The sequence below is a fragment of the Poecilia latipinna genome, unplaced genomic scaffold (assembly GCF_001443285.1).
Source record: "Poecilia latipinna isolate Pla-1442-1.1 unplaced genomic scaffold, P_latipinna-1.0 Scaffold1028, whole genome shotgun sequence".
Taxonomy (NCBI): domain Eukaryota; kingdom Metazoa; phylum Chordata; class Actinopteri; order Cyprinodontiformes; family Poeciliidae; genus Poecilia; species Poecilia latipinna.
Window position 1 is genome coordinate 153,884 of NW_015113644.1, and position 17,003 is coordinate 170,886.

At 43.2% G+C, this 17,003-nt stretch overlaps 1 long non-coding RNA gene across 2 annotated transcripts in view; it reads left to right on the forward strand.

The window, feature by feature from the left end:
• Window positions 1–9: 9 nt before the first annotated feature.
• LOC106958909 (uncharacterized) overlaps window positions 10–17,003 on the forward strand; it is a 58,799-nt gene continuing 41,805 nt past the window's right edge. Inside the window, exons 1-2 of one of the 2 annotated variants that reach the window (XR_001427246.1) lie at window positions 10–295; window positions 442–550. This is a non-coding gene — a long non-coding RNA (uncharacterized LOC106958909). The remainder of the gene's footprint in view (window positions 296–441; window positions 551–17,003) is intronic. The other variant, XR_001427245.1, reaches the window with a different exon arrangement.

Sequence of the window (17,003 nt, forward strand, 5' to 3'; positions counted from 1 at the left end):
TTTTTTTTTTTTTTTTTTTTTTTTCCCAGTTTTAAAAAAAAAAAAAAAAAAAAAAAAAAAGTTGAGCGAACTTCCAAGTTCCTGTTGGCATTAGTGTTTGAGTCAGTCTGAAAGAGCAGTTTAAAAAAAAAAAAAAAAAAAAAAAAAAAGAAAAGCTTCGAGCACCTGCGCAGAAATTTCTCCACGCTTTTACTCAGAGCGCACTCGCATCTTTATTCTCTAATAATTTCATTTTAGCGCAGCGGGAATAAATCCTTTGAATCGGTGAAAGAAAGAGAGAAAAAACCCTGAAAAGGTAAAAGAGAGGCTCCCCTGGGAGCGGTCCTGCGTCTGTATGCGCGGGGACCCGCAGCCCAATGAGGCTTATTTACATTAAATACGCCACAAGGTTACAGTGCAGATAGATGAGCGTCATTTTTATCACTCATTACTTCTCTTTAGCGGTGACTGACGCTCGGGACGCAGAGGAGGAAACGCTCATTTATCCAGGAGTTTCTAAAGGCCAGGAGGAGACGGGGAGGACGGGGAGCCGGAACAGCTGTCCTGAAAGGTAAGGAATGTCACTTTTTTTGGAGTTATTTGGTGTGTTTGCAGGGAGGGATGTTAAGGCTCTGCCAGCCAATTCTGGTCGCCCCGAGCCTCCGCTGGCTGCGCCTTCACGGCTTAGAGCAGAGGGCACGTTGCTTTTCTCTTTTTTTCTTTCTTTTTACTGTTATAATTTTAATCAAAAATAATCTCTCCGCGCGGTTCAAGGTCAGGATCTCGGAGGTATTTTTGAAGCGTTTTGTTTCTGTCTAATGTGAGGACCGGGAGAAGGAGAAGGTGGCGCGGGGGGTGGAGGGGGCTCGCTGCTCCGCTCACCGCTGGGTTCATCAGCTGCTCTGACGGCGGATACCGCAGGAGCAACCGGCGCTGCTCTCTACAGCAGAGCGCCTCTTCCAGCCGCCAGATAGGGGGAGTCTGAGCTGAGAGATGGAGGGGACACGCTGCTGATGCCCGCCGATAGGAGCCGGACCGGAGAGCGAGGGGACAAGTCCTGATAAAAGCCTTGTTTGTTTTCTTCTTTATGTCCAAGTCGGAATACGCGGATGAGCGTGGAGTGGACAGTCTGTAACCCGTCCTGAGCGCACTTTCCCTCCACAACACTCCTGTCCCCGCAGCAGCAGCAGCGGCGGCGGCAACATGATCCCGTCACATCAAACGGACATGCCTCGCTGTTTGCTGAGAACTGTTGGTCTCGACGCGGCGTTTACGCACCGGAGTCGGCGAATTTAAAAAAAAAAAAAACAAAAACAAAAAAACAATATATATAAAAAAATAAGAGAAGGTAAGAAGTGTGGAGCTGAAAGCGAAGAGGTCTTATCGGGGGGTTCTGAGTGGGTGTGTGTGTGTGTGTGTGTGTGTGTGTGGGGGGTGGGGAGTGTGTGGGGGGGGGGGGGGGCTCACTCAGGCTTGTTTCTGTGTGTGTGTCGCAGCGGGGGTCCCCTGATGTCTCCCCGAATCATGATTAGAAAATAAGGGTGCAATTATCCGGAGCGAGGGGTCGTAAAACAGCAGCTGGGACCGAAAGAGATGGAAGCAGCTCGGAAGCGACACCTTGCAAGTCTCCGCGTGCCGAACTAGTTTCATTTAGAGCAGAAAACTCATTAATGTCCATTATTGCTTTTTGTTTTTTATTTATTTATTTTTTACCCACAAAGCCTGTGCGTAAAATCCGCTAGCTGCGCACCGCTTTGCGACGTTGGCGCATTACGGATCAGCAGCACAGCGTGGGACTTTTACAGAAGTATGTGGCCGTGTTCCCGGCTGCTTGGAAAACTTTTTTTATTATTATTTTTTCCCCGTAGCCGGCGATATTCCACGCAGCTGGGATTTTTGAAGACAGCGGGAATAAAGAAGTTAAAGTTTTGGCACCACGTGTCTTAAAAAAAAAAAGAAAGAAAGAAAAAAAAGAAAAAGAATAAGGAAAAAAAGGCAAACAAAGTTATGAGATGGCAGAAGAGCCGATGAGACCTGCCATTTTGAGCACGAGATCGACCTCCGAAATGAAAAAGCCGTCAAAGCGTCATGTTCTCCCAGATAAAAGCGCGGAAACGGAGCCGTCTTATTTCTGCCTTGACAACAACTCCTTGTCCGGCTTGGGAAAAGTCTTCCTCAAAAGTTGCGGTGTGTGCGCGTGCAAATAGCAGCAGGACAGCTCGTGAGGCCATATCACATCAGCGGAGGGAACAGATCAGATTTGTATCCTGCCCTGATTTCAGAAAAAAAATTCTCTCTGCAATATCTTTACTCCATGAATAGTAATAAAAAAAGTAAAAATAAAAAAACAAAACAAACAAACAAACAAAAACCCCCCAAAAAACAAAGACACTCTCAACTTTAACAATCTTTAACATATTTTAATAATATATGAAAATAAATGGGCAGTTCCGAATTAATAAAGAATAAATTGAATTATGCGGCACCAGGGATGTTTGAGCTCTGTAATCCCATTTAAAGCCCCTGTCACACCAAGCGTCTTGGGTGGGGAGCTGTTATTTTCTCTCTCTTTTTTTTTCTTTCCTGGAAGTAAAACTGACCCCTGACCGGTTTGACCCCACTTTACCTCCAACCAGCCATCAGCTTTATGAAGACAAATGCAATGGCTCCAAAAACTCCATCACACTATTTCCCTAACCTTTCCCCAAGTTATCCTGAGCCCCCTCTGCCTCCTTCCATCCCCCATCCGCCTAAAAACAGTTGCTTCCTCCTTGGATTCATTGTGCAGAGAAAATTGAATAAATAGATGGACTGTACGGGCTGAGATGCTGTCATTGTGTAATGGTATGCACAGGGCGGATATTGTGTCTGAAATAGTGTCTGGGCGTAAACCCCTTTTGTCAGTTGCTTTCAGTCCTTTATCGCAGGAGAAATATGAAATGGATGACAGTGCAGAGCTGCCTCAGACCTGTTTGCCCTTTCCCTGCTCCTCTCTCTGCTCCCCTACCAGCTGACATGTTGTCATTCTTTTTAGGTGAAATATTTTAGGAGGACAAAAAGGCCTTGCTTTGATTTTCCAAACTGGCCTTTTCGAGGAATTGATGGTGTTCTCAGTTTAGTTTGGATTTATCAGGCCCACCTGAAAATCTCTGCCTTCACAAATGTATAAATCGTTTCACTGCACACACACACACACAGAAATGTCAGAGGGAAAAAAACAGGCATTTAAAATGGTGAACATTGATACATTTTGTTTCTGGATGAGATTTGAAGAATGAATCGTCTCTCGCGGCAGCAGGGATCTGACGGATCCTCCTGCTGCAACTTTCTAACTGACAGAGCTGGAAATTTGCTCTGCCGACAATCCGGCATGAGTCGCTTTCCCACCTGTGCCCTGTAACGGTGCTTCTGAGGGTGGTGGAGAGTGTGTGTATACGTGTGTGTGTGTGTGTGTGTTTGGGGAAGGTGGGTGGAGGGTCACAGACCATGACTGACTGCGCTGATAAACATCTCTCAGCTGCAAACGAAGGAGAGAGAGCCGGAGAGAGGAGATGGCATCAGATCAGTTCTCCTTTCAGCAGTCAGTCAGTCAGTCAGTCAGTCAGTCAGTCAGTCAGTCAGTCAGTCAGTCAGTCAGTCAGTCAGTCAGTCAGTCAGTCAGTCAGTCAGCAGGCCGCTCTCCGCTGCTGTCAACTATCTGCATGCTGACGGGTTAAACAATCACATTTTTATTCTAAGTGTAAAAGAGGTTTTTAAATTGGAACGGCAACATGCATGCTTAACCGTGGCCTGTGATTTGGATTCAAGCATCTGCAAGAGTCCCCCCCCATCAGATCTGCAGCCTCACTCCCCCCCCCCTCCATTCTCATGTAATTATGGGGAGAGGGCTCCAGCTGCACAGGCTGCAGGGCCAGGTTTTCCCATCCGCTGGGATCAGGGCAGTGGTGGGCAGGCCGAATCAGGCCAGCTCTGCTGATCAGCCAGCCATTAATTGATATGTGCAGTCATTGTGAAAACAGCAGCCCTCCCGCCTCGCCCTCATCCCGTTTTTTTTGTTTTTTTTTTCTTTTCTTTTGGTTACCTGCTGGTTTTCAGGGCGCTGGATGGGAATTAAAAAAAAAAAAAAATTCCACCCTTCGTTTCTGATCAGGTTGTGTTCCTTACTGCGCTGGTAGAGCGAAGTGGCTGTGTGTGTGTGGGTGTGTTCTGTGGTGACTGTGGGGGGGAAGGGGTCGTGGGGGGGGCTTTTGTAACGCCTTGACCTTGATCTCTAGAGTTTAAGCCAGGGAGGGCAGCATGTTGTCAGTCTTCACATGAAGTTGCCTTGTGAGGGTAATAACAACGAGACTTCTCCGGTTAAAAACTCCCAATAATTCTCCAGAAAAATAGATTCTTCCTCCAGGTTGAAACGTTTTCAACAGCAGCCAACAGGTTTGGTGCCTCATGCCTCTGCTCATGCTTAGGATTTTGTTTTGTTGAATGAATTTATAGTGAGACACAGAGTAAGCTACAAGAGTCTCTGCAAAGACAATTATGGATCAAAACTAGACTGAATATCTAAGGTAAAAACAAAAAAATCTGCAAAAATATTCAACAGTTGGGATGTGGAGGTCGGGTGGACCGAGATGGTGAAGCTGAGGCTAATCACAGACATCAGTTCCATCTAAGAATAAAGAGTGTGGGGCAGATGAGGCGTTGGCAGACTGGGTGCCCTCATGCCAGGGTGCCATCACAACGAGTGTCTGCATTTCTGGGCAGAGGGAGGAAGCGGGGCTCAGAGGAGAGCAGAGGCAGTTGGTCTTAAGAGGGAGAGCTAAGTATGGAGGAGGTGATTTCTCCTTATCAGAGGACTTGTAGAGAATGTGTGTGTGTCTGCACATCGGTTCAGTGTGTTGAAGCCCCCAGGTTTCCACTCTGTGTCCTCTGGCCTCGCAGACTGTGACGTTCTGAATCTTTGGCCCTACTTCCCCAGAGGAACTCCTCTGGAGCGCCGTGGTTCCCCGATGGTTTGTGTCCTGCTTGGATTCCTTATTCCTAAAAGTTTGCTTCAAACTGTGGATTTACGGAGGCGCCAGGCGATGTCAGGGCTGTTTTTTTTTTTTTCCCCTCCTGTTGATGCGTCGAGGAGCGCTGTGTTTTCAGCCGTGTCATTTCCACAGACAACAGCTTAACACAAACCGGCAAGCACACATCAATCAGAGGTCTTGAAGCAGAGAATTGTTGCTACTTAGCATTCAGCTGCGCTCTGCAAAGACAGTGGTAAATACCTCCAGCCTTCATGAGATGGAAGTGTGTGTGCGTGTGTGTGTGTGTGGGTGTGTGTGTGTGTGTGTGCGTGTGTGTGTGTGTGTGTGTAGAAGGTCCTGTCTATCGCCCCCTTTCACCTAGCATCTCCGGCTCATGTCATGTCTGCTCTTTAGCTGCGTTGCGCATTTTCGGATGTGACCTCTGTAAAGTTCCAGACCCCGGCTAATGAGGACGTCAAAATATTCAGGGAGGGGGGCCGAAAAGAAAAGAAAAGAGCGGGAGGGGAGAGAAGAGAGGTGAAAGTGTGGGAAAGCTGGGGAGAATGTGTGCACCTTTAATTATGATCAAGAGGTTCTCACCAAAGGATGGAGGCGTTTCCCGTTCGCTAGCGCTCATAAATCTGGCCCTGGATCTGCCGTACGGCGAGCCCAACCATTACTGTACACCATTGTAGCGCACATTCAGCTGCTTCCCCAGCACCTCATTTGCATAATTGGATCTTTAATGAAACTTCCCCAGTGGAATGAATAAGAAAATGAATAAATTATAAAATAAATATAATAAAAAAAATAAATAAAAAAATAAAAACATGACAAAACGTTTCCATTGGGGTAAGAACGCTCCATCAAAATAATTTGCGGAGCTCTTTTATGTAACTCTCTTGTGATGTGTGTGTGAAGGGAAAGGTGGTGGTGTGGACTGGAGGTAGGAGAGAGAGAGACAGCAGTGTGAACAGAAAGAGGGGAAAAAAAAGAGTGACCTGCTGTGGCACAGGCGCTCGCGCATCAACGGCAGTGCTACAAATAGGATGAGAAGTGACTGTGAAAGCTGTACATTCCCAGCCAGGTCTCGCGGGTTAAGACTACAATAGTGGGATATTCTGTAGCCCAGGGGGGGATTTCAGCTCCTCTTCTGTCGACACTCATTGCACCAACTTGTTACTCGGGGAAGGTGGCTCTTTTGTCGGAGAGACGATTCCGTTCCTGCCTGCCTGGCTGTGAATATTTCCACAATGATGAATTAGCACTGCTATTGTATTTTATTTGAAGCCCACATATTAAAAAAAAATTATATATATCTATGTCTGTCTGAATATATATACATATTCAGATAAATTGCTGAAAGTTGTTTTTTTTTTTTTTTTCTTTTGCTTCTCATTTGTGGTCCCAGTGGGACGTCTGTGTTTTTCTGTCCGTTCTGCCTCAGGGTCTGTATGGTGAAACCTTTACCTGTGTGTTTTGTTGCCTACTAAATGTTCCAGTAATAGATTTATTTAAAATTACACATTTTAATCGGCATGGTGCGGTAGAGACTGTTCGGTAAGCTCTCCTTTGGTGATAAGTACCCTTTTACTCCAAAGTGGAACAGACAATTGTTAATCGAGGACTAATGGTAAATGATGGTGTGTTACAACGTGTGTCTGAGAGGAAGGGTTTCTCTCTCTGCCTTTTTGTGCACACGCGCACGCATGTGCGTGTGTGTGTGTGTTTGCGGGTGCGTACGTGTGTGCATGTGTGTGTGTGTGTGTGTGTGTGTGTGTGTGTGTGTTTCCACTCCACATCTGTACGAGTGGATCATGTGTCCGAGTGGTTTATAGGTGGTTTGTGGGGCAGGATCTCCTTAGTGAGGTAGTGGAAAGGTGGGCAAGGTTCAAGTAGCTCAGACACTTTGATGGCAGCGCCAGAGAGAACCCTTCACCAGCCTTCTTATCGCTCTTCCCCTCGCGCTCTCTCACTCCTTTTTTTGCCGTTTGTCAGCTCCCACAAGCTTTCCCAGTATTAACCCTAATCTTTTCCTACCTGCCTTCAATTTGTCTTTTTTTATGTCTTCTCTTCTTTTCATTCCTGATCCTGATGTGAATCTTTATTTCAGATTCATAACTATCAACATATAAATTATTGTTTTTGGAAGTTTGTGTTAGAAGAGACATTATTAAGATATATTGCTGCTGTAGTTTAGTTTGGAACCTGTTTTGACATTATTCTGAGCCACTTCTCTTTCCAACTGCACAAAAGAATAACATAGTTTTAATCACATTTAAAACTATTTAAATGTGATTATGCATTTGAAATATAGAAATTCAAATGTATTTTTTGTAACTGTCTGACAGCCATCTGCCTCTAAGCTTGTTCCACATTAAGTTTGAACCACATATTACATTTTAAAAATAAGTAAACAGGTTAGATTGCGATAAGATGCTACTACTACATGCTAATTTTATGATTTAAAGTCACCTATTTGGCGGAAAACGGTCCTGTTAGCGGAAATAATACGAAGCTAAATGGAAGATGAGGAGTGATGACGGGGCGATGCAGTGGGGGGGAGGAGGGAACAACACTCGGCGAGGAGCAGAAGGAGAGCAACAGAGAGGCAGAAAAGGAGAGATGATTTACCTAACAGATTCTGCAGGCTTCTCTCTCAACAAGCGGCTGCCACAGATCCTGCGAGCCTGAATTGATAAATTCACTTTGATAAAAGTCACTGAAATGCCGGCCTGTCTGCGCACCTCCATTAAGCGCCGGTACATTTGTCACAACCACTGGAAGTCAAGCGAAGGGTTTTAATGTCACATCGGGCTGAATTAAAGACTCAATCGAAAGCTGTGAAAGGTTTACGTTTTCATTCCAAGTGACAGTGGTGGCGCTGCAGCTGCGGCTGCTGTGAAGGATTCCTCAGCTCCGCTTGATCAAGGCAGTCATTTTACATTTTCTATTTTTCTGTTGGGAAATTTAGGATTATTTGCCACTCGGTTTAGCCTGGCTGCTCATTTTGTGTATTATGACTTTGAGCAAAGGCGGGTGCATGTCTCTCTCTCTCTTTGTGTGTGTCTGCGTATGTGTGTGTGTGTGTGTGGAGGGGAGCTGGGTTGTTCATTTCATGTTTGGCATTATTTTTGTAATTTATTATTATTAATATTAATCAAGAAAAATTAAATCTGTGCCGCATTAATCATCAACCCTGCCTTAATATAGCAAACCAAGGGAGCGTTTTCTTTTTTCTTTTTTTTTAAAAAGGCTGCATTTAAAAGCACAGCTTTCCCCCTGAGAAGTCCTTTAATACCACATTACTGTTTCCCATTTATGCAAAAGTAAATAAGTAAACCCAAAAGGCAAATGAGCATTCCAGGCATTAAACACACAGCCTTCTGTAAACGACTGGCGCAGCCTCGACCACATCTCCGAGGCAAAGCTGCTGTGAGACCGACGACTGCTACTGTGCCTTTTTTTTTTTTTTTAAAGATAGGAAAAAGGTAAATACATGTCTTCTTGTTTAACTTTGCATCTATTTTAGGACAGCACATTCAACATTCTAAAGCAAGTTTCTCTTCATGGTTTTCATTTCACGGAGATTCAGGGACTGGGAGAGAACGCGGGACCTCCTTTAAACTTCAGGGAAAAGATCAGGGAGAGTTCATTCCTCAGCTTTATCAACACATCTGTCCTCTGTAAAAAAAGAGAAAAGAAATCTTCCTACAACACATTTAAGCATAACAGCAAAACAAAATGGTGAAGTTGGACCTTCTCCAGTCCTGGAATGTACAAACAAGCCCTCATGACTGCTGACTAAAACTTGAGCAGAGAAATACTTCCGTTACTCATACCTGTCACACACACGACCACTCACCTAAACAACTTAGTTACTTTGGAAGTTTATGGGGGAAGAGAACTAAAATATTTCAATATCTCTTACATACCAGCAGGTGTTTTTTATGTATTTATTGGTTTGTTTAATTCAATCATAAATCAACAAAAGGAAACTCCCATCGTGATCTATTAACTACCAAAAAAATTATCAAGACTGAGTGTTTGTGTCCATCAGAAGCAGGACTGGTGTTAAAACCGTGTGTTAGCGGGGTGCAAGCACTCCTCAGCTTGTGAAGTTAATGCCTTCTGGTGTTTTATTTAATCAGGTAAAACACACTTTACGTGTGTGCGTGCGTGCGTGCGTGTGTGTGTGCGTGCGTGCGTGTGTGTGTGTGTGTGTGTGTGTGTGTGTGTGTGTGCAGTTGTGTGACGGCGTTTTGCTCTCCAGGAGCCGTCGGTCTTTCATGAACTACTTTAAAAAGTCTTGTTGAAGGTGGGGAACCTAATAAAATTTATCTATTATTTATCTGCGTTAGCGCTGGCGTTGGATTTGAAAAGAGAGCGCTCTAATGCGAGAGAATTCCCTCGGTGGCGCGCTCCTTTCTTTTAATGCCTCTCTTTAGTCATAAGACGAGCTCCCACTTCTGTGGTAAAAGAAACCTAATTGATCTCGGCCAATTTCAGTTTTCTCAAATCGTCTTTTTCTCCTTTGCATCTTCAAATGGCTCACCTCCTCCAGCCCCTCCTCCTCCTCCCACCGCTCCCGCTTATCTTCCTCTTTGTCTTTTGCTGCTTAGTCTGTGGCATTTTTGTCAGCGTTATTATTTCAGATCATGTGCTCAAGTTGTTTTCCTCACCTCAGAGCTGAGTTTTTTTTTAATAGCTTTTCTTGTTGTACTCGCACACGTTTAAACATCCGCAGGCAGATCTGCCTGCTTTTAAATGTTGCTCTTGATCATTCTGTCCCGGTTTGGCCCGGGACCACAGTGGTGTTTTTTTTGTTTTGTTTTAAAGTGTCTTCTGTGTATTCTTATACTATGTAATAATGTTTTTATTAATTTGCTCACGATGTATAGCTGCTTTATTCAGGGACAATCAGGGCCTTTTAAATCCTGTAGGAGATTTCAAAACAATCCCAGGAGTTGTTTATTTCTTAGTTTATAATATGGTGAATACATACATTAATAATTAATAGCAGACAGATAGAGTTACAATTGGCAGAAGTGTTTGCCTTGGAGCCAAATTTGGCTGAAAAACCTTTGAAAAGATGAGTGCACCTTTTGTTTAAACAAGGTGTGGATAAGATTTCAAAGTAAAAGGTGAAAAACTGTGTCACAGATTGAAAAAGGCGTCTGACCTCAAAATATGTTTGTGGTTAAAAGAAAATATGAATTGCATCAAATGGGTCACCAAAAAAACCCGATTTACAGCTGTTTTGTTTTGAATTAATTTTAGATCAGATGTAACAGCTAAATAAAATCCAGTTGTCAATGTATTTCTTTTGGTTTTTTTGTGGTGTGCCACAAGGTTTTGTGATAGGTCCTTAAATTTTGGTAATATGCAAAATAAGAAGAAAAGATCTTAAAGAAACTCTAATGAGTGACTAATTCTTGGAACATTTTTAACTTCAAAGCTGAGCAAAAGATTCTAACAGTCACGCTGGAAACCTACAGTTAACTCTTGTACCCTCTAATGCTTTCCAGATTGACTTTATTTTCAAACTTTTTTTTTTTTCCAGTGAGGATTTGGTTTATTATTTTAAACAACAGAATACATTTTCATTCCAGTGTTGCTCCTTTTTTCAGCCGCTGAAACCCCGAGTCTAACACATCGTATCATGCTTTCTCGCCTCACCCTGTCTTTAAGCAATTAAGCTAGGTCTTCCACATTTACAGAAAGAACTACAACTCATATCCCCCCCATTCAGCCCATAATATGCCCACCCACCAGCAAGACAATCTTATGACAGAACTGCTTCAGATTGCAGATAGAGGTCTGCTCTACAGTTCTGAAGTTGAGCTCAGGTTTGTTTCTCTCTCTCCCTCTTGTAGCCTCCATCTCTCTGATTGCCGATCAGCCCCCGAGGGCTTTGAGGCGCTCCTTCTAGATCCCTGTGATTAGAGTAAATGCCCCCCCACCCCAACCCTCACCCCAGCCCCCTTTTTTTAACCAGAGATCAGAATTGGCTTGCAGGGCAGGAGTGGGAGACTGGAGGAGGGCAAGGTGAAGAGTTTGGGACACCACTGAGACTGAGGAGGCTCAAAATGTTCGAAGATAAAGAGCAAAAGAGCAGAAGTGGAACTGAAACATGACTTAAATTATTGTTCCCTTAGACTTTGACAGTTGATTTCTGCAGATAGATTTTAAGTTGAATAGAAAATTGGAATTCTGATAGTACTTAATGTCCTCTTGCAAAAATAACATCGGCATGATAGCAATAACTGTGCTAAAAATCAACAAATGCCACATGTAGACATTTAGTTTCTTATAAAGGATTTTTTTTTTTCAAAGTTATTTTTTTATATTGGGTTTAGGATAGAAGAGAGAAGTTTTAGTTTGCACAAGGTAACACTGAATTAATACATTTTCACCGTCTATCACCTAAATATTTTAAACTATATTCACATCCACAAAATGAAATTGTTAAATTTTTGTTATAATTTTTAATAAAGTAAAAATGTGATTATGCCAATTCACTGCTTTTTGCAAGCTTATTTAAACCTGTTTAGTTTCTCACCAATCCTTTTGATAAATGACAATATATGTTTGTGAAGAATCTGAATGAGTTTGCTTTTATTTACACATTTTCCAGTTTTTAACATTAGAAAAGCAAAATGACTGTTTCAGCTGATAAAATCTAAATGCAACTAAGGAAAAGAAAGTATCTGCAGGCATGTTATCAATACTTGGTCATATATCAGGTTGTAAGAAAACTTTTGAAAAAATGAAATAGCAAACTTGATGACTGGAAGATACAAAAAAATATATATTTATATGTAAATGGCGAAAGTAGAAATTTGCTTTCAAATTTTATTTCATTTCATTACATTTGTTACAGGGAGGTGTTATGCAAAGTTGACTTTTTTGAGCTTTGTATCATGTTATAATGCTATTCCTTCAAGAAAAACATACCTGGACTGTTGCTTTGATTCTTTCATGCATGTTAGAGGAATCTTTGAATCTCCCCTAGCAACCATTCAGGGGTGCCGCCATTTCCCTCGTCCCTAGGCGAGTCCCAGCCCCCTTTGCCTACAACACAGCCCCTCCAGACTAGCAGCAGCAGCAGCAAATAGCAAGTAAAAACCTGGTGTAACTGTGGTACACCAGGTCTGCTGACCTTATCCTACAAAATTCTGAGATCAGTCATAAATGGCATCAGTGGATGGCATGAAGAAGTGTTGTTGTTGTGACTTGCTGAAGTGTGAGTGTCAGAAAGGAGAGAAGTATCTTAAAGAGACAGAGGCCACTATCAAGGTGTCAGATGGTAATGCAAAGCCAAATGTCTTTTAAGTTGTTTTTGATATATACAGATTTTTCCAGATAATTGATAACAGTTACTTGATTGTGCTATAAAATTGAACTATGTGCCTGGAAAATACATAATTCAGCCTCTTTAAATATTACAGGTGCATCAAATGATTCTATATGAACAACTTTACAAACTAAGGGAATTCTGTAGTTTTTCTATTGGAAGTAGCATATTTGGTTGTTTATTTGGTTGTTTATAGCCAATGAGAGATAATCGGAAAAGAAAAAATAATAATCATAAACTGAAGCTAAATATGTATACATAATAAAAAAGCATGCAGAATAAAAGGAGCATGGTCAAGAATTAAGAAAGGAAGCTTAGATACATTCAGACACTCCAGATGACCATGGGGGCGTTGCCCCTGGTGATATTGGAAAGGGTAGGTGGCCCAACTTGACCAAGTTTTCTGTTGCTGTTATGTATTTGCTGAGAGTTTCAGCATTTTATCCTGCTCCAGAATTGAAAGGATTCCCTTTATTTTTATTGGGTGGGTGGGTTGGGGGTGTGGGGAAAGCGGGATGACAGAACCGCCATTGGGACTGAAAATGAACCTTCATTGCTTTTGGTAGACTGACCTACATCAGGATCAGGTTTATTGGCCAAGACTGTGTCCACAAACAAGGAATTTGACTTGGGTTTTACATTACCGTTGTTCTCTAACTGCTAAGCCAAATTAAAACGAGGCCAACGTTTTTCTTTTAAGTGGCAATTTGCGATCCAAACCTCCCCACACCCCCCAGACAAAAAGTACATCATAATTGCTGGTGGACAGGTCTGCTGATTGTGTGCTTAGCAGCCATGTGTCAGTGTCAGCCCTCGGGTGCTGGTGTCGTCCTCACCCTGGAAGATGTGTGCTTTCCCACGGTTTGCTGTCGTTCCGACTGCAGCGTGTACCACTACCTGTGTGTGTGTGTCTCAGTTCATGTTGGGAGGAAGGGGGCATCTGGGGAAGGGGGAGGGGGGTGGTGTGTGTGCGTGTGGGGAGTGTTTGATTCAGCCGTTACTTGTGTTCATGTGGAGCCCGGCAGAGGTCAGTCTCCTCCTCAACACCCCTTTTTCATCTAATTTCTGAGGCTGCGGGCGACCGCTTGCCGTGCTTTTGTTGCCAGAGGTAATCTGTGAAGTGATCTTAATTATGGAGGTTCGGCCTGTCCCCCCCGCACTCCGCCACGCACACACACCTCCTCATCCCCTCTCTCTTCTCTCTCTCTCTCTTCCTCTCTCTCTCTTCCTCTCTGTACACACTTTTAATCAAACAGCATAGTTAGCTGGTAATGAGGGCGAGGGGAGCACGTGCGCTTCTGCTTACACATGCTGCGAGGCTTCGAGGAGGAGGAGAAAGACAAGGATGAAAGGAGTGAGGAAGGAAGGGAACCGTCGAGAGCAGATGATGTGCAGTTTCCATGACAGGTTTGTCAAGAAATTTTTGTGTTCCTGTTGAATGAAAAATAAAGCGGCCCTAAAGCTTTTTGAGAACAAAAATAGGGATTTATATCAACTATAAGGACAGTAAAATCTGAAAAAGTTGCAAGTCTTTATAACAGACACCTCTACAGTTAGTCTGTTCTCCCTCACACACACACACACACACACTCTCACACACACACACCCACACACACACACACACACACACACACACACACACACACGCACCTGTTCTGGTACTTGTTTCTAGGTCACAGCCAGGTCAGGAGTGTAAACGTAATGACTCGCACTTCGATGTGCTTGTGACTTGCATCATCACATTAGTGTTGCTGGAAGTGAAAGACCTCATGACCTCGACAACCCTGAAATGTTCCAGATGTGGGACGTCCGTCAGGTTTTTGGAGTCCTCCTACGAGGCTCAACTAGCATCCAGCAGCCACCAAGCCCAGTAATGCTGGCCAGAGTGGTTTAGTCACCTTACCAGAGTGAGCTGAGAGCCATTGAACTGAAGTGAATTAATTCCATTGTTGTGCAGTTTGGTAGGACACTGCGAGTACCTAGAGAAAATCTACACATTCACAGGGAGAACATGCAAACCTGAGGGAAAATTTTAAACCTAAATATTGTCTTATTAGGGAACAGACCAAATCCTGTGCTCTTGTGTCACTTTAAACTGAAAACTTTAGAAACATGTCTGTATGAGGTAGGAGGAGCTTTCACATCTGCCAGGTAGATTTTACATTTTCTGCTACAGTCTAAGGATGCATTCACACCAGCCGTGTTTAGTTCACTTTAATCAAACTCCAGGCCATCTGACTAAAAAGTCTGGTTTGTTTGTGGAGGTGTGAATGCTTAACCGAACTCTGATGTGGATCAAAAAATTTAACTTTGGTCCTCCTTCAAACCTCGGTCTGGGTTTAGTAAAGTGTTTAGTTTGAATGAATATGTGAACACCACGCGGATCGAAAACTGCTCTAAAAGCAAGAAGCAAACTACTGTGCAGGGCATTCTGGGTAGATATAACGAAAACAACCAAATATGTGCTAGCGGGAGAAATGGCTGGTGGTCTTTGAAAAAAAAAAAAAAAATCCTCCAACCGCTAAAATCTGGTGCCACACCTGTTTTGTTCACATTCTGTGAAGGGTCTTCTTCAGAGGTTTTCATATCATTTCCTTCAGTGGTTGTTCGTGCAGCGCCACCACAGGCAAGGGGAGGAACAGCTTCTTCAAAGGGTTTGGTTGGCTGATCCGGGTCTAAAAGAGAATCGCATCAGCTGAAAATGGAACCACTGTTGCAACCTTGGTGCTCAATCGAACTGAGTCTAATGGACTATCAGGAGCGAAAGCAACCTGAGTGTGTGTGCTTGGATGTGTGAATAGTGCTAATTCCTTCAGGGTCAAGAGGAGGGGCCGGGGTTAAATGTGCCTGACAGGAGAGGTCAACAGTGATTAGCTTCCTTCTGAACTAATGGCTGGATGCTGAGGAAGCAACAGGAAGCACAGGAGAGACGGAGCAGAGAGGTGGACCTGCACTTGGGTTACAAGTTTGATGAAATCACTTTGTGCCACTGCAGTGAATAGTGCCGCCCCCCTCCCTCCAATCTCCTCCTGCAATCCCCTCCTCTCCTCGTGTCGCTACATTATTAAAGGTTGCCTCGGTGCTTAAGTTAGGCAAAGCAGATGGCCCTTTTCATAAATCATACTTTTAAGATGATTATAGGCATTGCCACCCTCTGTTCCTTCTTCGTTCATGAAGTTTATTTTATTTTTTATACAACACAAAGACAACATCAGTGTGGACTAGAAGACTTCAGTTCGAACCCTGAGATCCAAAAAACAAAACAAAAAACAAAACAAAAAAAAAAAACAAGAAAAGAAAAAAGAAGGGAAGAGATGAGATTCAGCACCATCATCAGCCTCCCTTGACTTGTTCTGTTCTGAGCTTGGCACAAACTTATTCAAAACAGGATGTTAAATATATAGCATTGGCAGGGGCTGGGGGGAAAGGAGGCAGGAGACGAGTGATCATGGGGATGTGTGTGCATATGCACGCTGGATTATGTCTTTGCTGTTGCACTATTCCTTGATGTATGCACCATGTCAGGCAGTCATTGTCTCCTGGGTAAAGAATGATAGTTCAAATACCTAGCATCTCTCCCCTGGTGCTCCAAATGCTTTGCCTTTGAAGTTTTTATAATCCATCTGTCATCTTCGAGAAGGGAGGGCACATGTTCCGTACCTCTCAATTACCAAATTCTCTTTTTGCCAACTGCAATGAAACAGGAGGCAAATAACATGGGTGACCCTAAAAAAAAAAAAAAAAAAAAAAAGCAGTGGTGTGTGGAGGTGAATAGAAAGAGAAAAAGACATTGGGAGGAATTGCCCGAAATCCTGCGTTGCTGACTTTCTCACGCACTTGATTGTGTCCCCTTGCTGCCTCTCATAACAGGAGAACAAAGCCTGTTTGTTGTGGGTGGAATGCCTAAAATGCTTCCTACTGTTACAATTATGAAGCATTTGATTGAATGTGTATTGTTGCAAGGGCTTGGTGATTTTGATCATTTTTTTTAAGTGCCTTGGATTGTTATTCTGCTTCCCTGCAAGAAATAATAACCAGTCACCTAATCAAATTCCATTTGATATAAACATTTCATTTGTTTTAATAGCTGGTCAATGCCTTGCATAGCTATGAAGGAACAGAAATGTGTGTTTTGATTATAAATATTCATCACGGCGGCTTACAGACGAGCGCTGAATGGGGGCTTTTGTCAGAAGCTTGGTGGAGTATCTAATGAAGTTTGTTGCAGTTCTTGGTGTTAAAATCGTCTTTAATTGGTGAACGCTTTGTTGTGCATCACTTTAAAAGTGCCACCGAGCGACCAGAAGAACTTCAGACGGCTGCCGGAAAAATAACAACAGCGGCAGCTGCAAATTACGGCTCCGAAACATATTTCATTTACATACACCCCAGGCGCCTTTATAAGGCTTCTACCTTCCTTAATTCTTTTTCACATTTAACACTCGATGCAAAACAATCAAGGCTTCAGATCTCTGTGTCTGCATCCTCGTTTACATCGAAGGCCCCCCCACCCCCCATCCTAAAGCATCCTCCATGGGAAGGAGATGAAAAGATTGTTTTGGAAAACTCAAAAGGAAACTTGACATTTTTTTGTTGTTTCTGAAACTTCCAATATTCCACTGTAATTGTTTCACGCATATATATATATATATATATATATA